Source organism: Sinocyclocheilus anshuiensis, unplaced genomic scaffold (assembly GCF_001515605.1).
Source record: "Sinocyclocheilus anshuiensis isolate Anshui unplaced genomic scaffold, SAMN03320099.WGS_v1.1 scaffold1075, whole genome shotgun sequence".
Classification (NCBI taxonomy): Eukaryota; Metazoa; Chordata; class Actinopteri; order Cypriniformes; family Cyprinidae; genus Sinocyclocheilus; species Sinocyclocheilus anshuiensis.
In genome coordinates, this window is record NW_015544163.1 from 20,712 (window position 1) to 25,522 (window position 4,811).

Consider the following 4,811-nt stretch of genomic DNA (forward strand, 5'->3'; position numbering starts at 1 on the left):
CACACTCACTGTGTGCTCATACTGTGGTCAATGTGAGGTCACTGCACACTCACTTTGTGCTCATACTGTGGTCAATGTGAGGTCACTGCACACTCACTGTGCGCTCATACTGTGGTCGCAATGTGTGTGTGTGTGTGTTCATATTGTAAGCTCAACATGTGAGACCACTGTCATATCATTGTGTTAAACTCATTCTGTTAGTTTAGTGTGAGTTAACTGTGATCTAAAATGTATCTAATATTGGCCAGTAATATCACAAACATGTAGAATTTCATCTTTTATTTCCTTCAAAGTATTTCTACAATTCAGTTTCCTTGTTTATTTTGATTTATTTTCAGTTTGGTGTTTGCATTTGACACAAACATTTAAATTTGACACATTCTGCTTCTGGTGTTGTTTTGGTGAATCCTTTTCGATTCTTAACTTCTATTTCTTCGTCCCTTTGGAAAGACTTGACATCCTGAAACACAGAGAACAATATGTCATTGCAATCAGTTGCTAACAACCAAACAGGTGAAAATAACTATTAGTTAAACAAAATATGAAACAAATCATGCATCCATGCGAACACATGTACCTGAGTAATTTGCTAACATGGGGCCAGGCCACTGTGCATATTGGTATTATAATATTATATTAGCATACGTGAATAGCAATTAAAGAAACCACTCACCATTTGTCCAGTGTAACAATTCCACAGTCAACAGTCCCTAACACAAATGTACATCACAATAGTGATGTTTGTCTTCTTCTTCATTGGAGTTTTACGGCAGTTGGCATCCATAGTGTTGCATTACTGCCATCTGCTGTCTCACTTTAACTTACTATATCTTAATTAAATTCGTCCTTCCAGTCCAGTCCTCCTTAGAAAATTAAACAAATATCTCCGTCCTTGGTCACTATTTCCATATGTTACTATATTTTTAACATTATACTCTACTATACCTATTTCCCGTAGCTGATTCTTGAATAGTGAGGTTTGATTTTTCTTCTTCTGTTTAATGGTGGGTAGCACCAGCGTTACGGTGCATTATCGCCACCTTCAGTGTTGGAGTGTGGACCAAAGTTTACCCATATCAGTTCTGTACTTTTGAGATAAAGAAATAAGCTCTCTAATCCATAAGTGATTATACTTTTTGTTAGCTTTGTTCCTTCCACTCCCACCATTCTAAGTTCCTTCTTCATTGTTTCTTTTTCATTAAAATACTTTTGACAAACACATAGATGTTCCACTGACTCCTCTTGTGGCAAACATAGAAATCATGATTATAACTTGTGTCAACAGTCCCTAACACAAATGTACATCACAATAGTGATGTTTGTCTTCTTCTTCATTGGAGTTTTACAGCAGTTGGCATCCATAGTGTTGCATTACTGCCATCTGCTGTCTCACTTTAACTTACTATATCTTATTTAAATTCGTCCTTCCAGTCCAGTCCTCCTTAGAAAATTAAACAAATATCTCCGTTCTTGGTCACTATTTCCATATGTTACTATATTTTTAACATTATACTCTACTATACCTATTTCCCGTAGCTGATTCTTGAATAGTGAGGTTTGATTTTTCTTCTTCTGTTTAATGGTGGGTAGCACCAGCGTTACGGTGCATTATCGCCACCTTCAGTGTTGGAGTGTGGACCAAAGTTTACCCATATCAGTTCTGTACTTTTGAGATAAAGAAATAAGCTCTCTAATCCATAAGTGATTATACTTTTTGTTAGCTTTGTTCCTTCCACTCCCACCATTCTAAGTTCCTTCTTCATTGTTTCTTTTTCATTAAAATACTTTTGATGTGTACAAAAAAAAAAAAAACATTTTTAAATTCGTAGATAATCACAAGTGAGATTTCAGTGAGATTTTGACCACTGGACTAGGAATGTCCCCGGTTTTCATTTCAGAAATCTGGTCACTTTACGCTAGAATATTTTAAACTCACAACTGATAGGGTTAATATTACCCGTGGATTCCTGTACAGAGATTCAGACTCCACCCACAAATAATTTCCTGCTCTCATGTCGGCGACACGGAATTAATCGTGTAAACACAATGGAAAATACAGGTATATATTTCACATATACAGCGTCTTTATGTTTGTTACATGAAATATAAAAGTGAGATACAACACTAAAACATAGTTTAGTTTAATTCTGTTTGTATTCAATAACGTTTGAACTGCAGTCAACATCAGTTTCACTTTCGTTTTTGTCCCAGAACAGTGTCAAAAACAAATCTGTGTAACACTGTGTTAGACGCAGACATATCTGTCAGTTTTCTATTTGTCAGATTAGTCAGATTCAGGTTTGTATTTGTAAATGTAGGCTACAACTGTAAAACGAGATACTCTGAGCTAGGCTAATAAACAGGGCTGCCAATTTTTGCGTTCAACCTGGATTAAGAATCACCACGGAGGGTGGGTGGGGGCATAGGCGGAGGGTAAACTAACTCCGGGGTAAGACTAAAAATATCCTTTTCTGTAATCTATTAAATACGCATATCCAAAAACCCGGCTTTTTAAGCACTGATAAGCAGATACCAGATATGGGTGTCATGCCATAAAATATTGTAATAAGACTGAATTTGTATTTAACCGTCTACCGCATGGTGTAGCCATATGGCAACATACTCTTTGTGTTCATTTCCTTGAATAAATTATTAAGACATTAGTTACTAATTATAACGCTTTCATTTCCACAGTTATTCAAACAGTGAATCAATTATATACGGAAAGCAAGCAAAGAACATTTACAAGAATTTAAAGGGATAGTTCACCCAAAAATGAAAATTCTGCAATTAATCGCAACATGAAAATTTTATACCGGCATATCCCTAGTGACATCAGTGGTTGAACCGTAATTTTACGAAGCTACGAGAATACTTTTTGTGCGCAAAGAAATAAAAAATAATTACTTTATTTAACAATTCTTCTTCAAATCACGTATTCCGCCATTATCTACATCCAAGCATTTGGAGCTTCACTACATTACTACCAGGGTTTGAAATTAACACCCGCCCACCTGCCAAATACTGGTAAAAATCAGCTGTGGCGGGTAACAATGTCAAATCACTAGCCAATTTGGCTGGTTACTTTTTGTAAATTATGTTAACTACTTAATTTCTTGGGGAAGTTCATGTAAGCCAAATCTGTGCAGATTTAGCGCAAATACTGAACTCGTGACTCATCATGATGTATTAAATACATCTTAATTGCGCAGCATCAATAACGGTATGGCAGGCGCGCTGGTTTGCTTTGCATTGAAGCAATAACGAAAAGTCGCCTGAAGACTCACACCGTGTCTACACTGGACGCGACAAAATACAATAGGACTCATTAATCAGTGATGCTGTTTACACTGGATCTGGCGTGGCACGGCACGACAAATCCCAGACAGTAAACTGATGCCTCATTCTATTTATGACGTACTCACATAAAGTACAAATTATTTGCAAAGGTCACTTTGTCGCATCCAGTGGACAGCCTCAAGGTGTTGGTTTACCTCCAGCCTTTTTTTGTTTGTTTGTTTTTTGTTATTTATTTTTAAAATATTTTTTTGGGGTAGTAGAAATTATGAATTGCCGGTAAAAATTTAGTAGCCAAACTGGCTGGTGAGCAGGCCCGTAGCCAGCTATGAGGCCAACGAGGTCTGGACCTTGGTAAATGTTTCATGTTCAAAAATAAAATTTGTTCTCTGGATGACTAACTTGCTGTTAATCAGGGTTGGAACTGAACTCTGTAGAAAGGTAGATCTCCAAGAACAGGATGCACCCCTGATTTATAACAATACATCTGTTTCACTTTAAATACTTTTCAGCTCCTATAACTTAAGTCTTTGGGAAAAACAGTTATTATACATCTGAAATGGATGCAGACACCACATAACTAATGTCTATATTGTCAAAAATGTACAGTAGTCAAAGGGATTTCAAATCAATGGATTTATTAAATACAAAATAGAAAACATTCAATTCAGGTTAATACATCTACATATAGCCAAAAATGTAAATACACAAAAGTACAAAAAAAAGAGCAAACAAAACAACGTAAGATTGTAGGATTTCGTCATGTGAAAGTTGATGTGTGCGAAAGTCTTATCTGTAGTACATCAATGTCCAAACACTGTCCATAGCTGAAGTCGCCTGATAGCAAATGAATAATCCAACCTTGTAATGAAAACACGCCAAAACTTCCTAACCAGGAACAGTCAAAAATAGTCCAGACTATGGTCTCACGTCGAAAAGAACTTTTAATCCATATTCAAACTGGACCATGATGCGGTAACCTCACCAATAAAGAGTCCTTCTAAAATGCATACAAATATACTGCCTTGAACTCTTAGCATCAATTCAAAAATAGACCATACATACATGTAACATCTCTGCAAAAAAAACATCAGCAATGTACACTTAAAAAAAAACCAACTTGTGTAGACTGGGCTTGAAAGGAACCGCAGGAACATGGCTTTACTTAAGGAAACCTAAAACACCCTAGCACCCCTAGTGGTAAGGAAGAAAACTGCCCACAAAATTCTTATTAACAGGCTCATGTCTGGCCCACACTGGGCCATCATTGGATTAATGTGGGCAGTCCCATAGTATGGGCTGCTCACAGAGAGCCTGCGGTGAGCCCAAAGCTGTGGGCCTCGCCTGGGCAAGCCTGCACTGGGCCCGTTTAGGTTTGGTGTGGGCTGGCTCTAGCCCACTGTGCCCGGAAAAAGCCAGCATGGGCCCCGCAAGGACATGAGGGCCTTTCGCACCACGGGAACCTTTTCATAGTACCAGAACTAATTGTGGAACTACACACTTTTTGCCGTTTT

At 37.5% G+C, this 4,811-nt stretch overlaps 1 long non-coding RNA gene across 1 annotated transcript in view; it reads left to right on the forward strand.

Moving 5' to 3' along the window:
• Window positions 1-2,003: 2,003 nt before the first annotated feature.
• LOC107695688 (uncharacterized) overlaps window positions 2,004-4,811 on the forward strand; it is a 21,356-nt gene continuing 18,548 nt past the window's right edge. The window contains exon 1 of the long non-coding RNA XR_001635022.1: window positions 2,004-2,059. This is a non-coding gene — a long non-coding RNA (uncharacterized LOC107695688). The remainder of the gene's footprint in view (window positions 2,060-4,811) is intronic.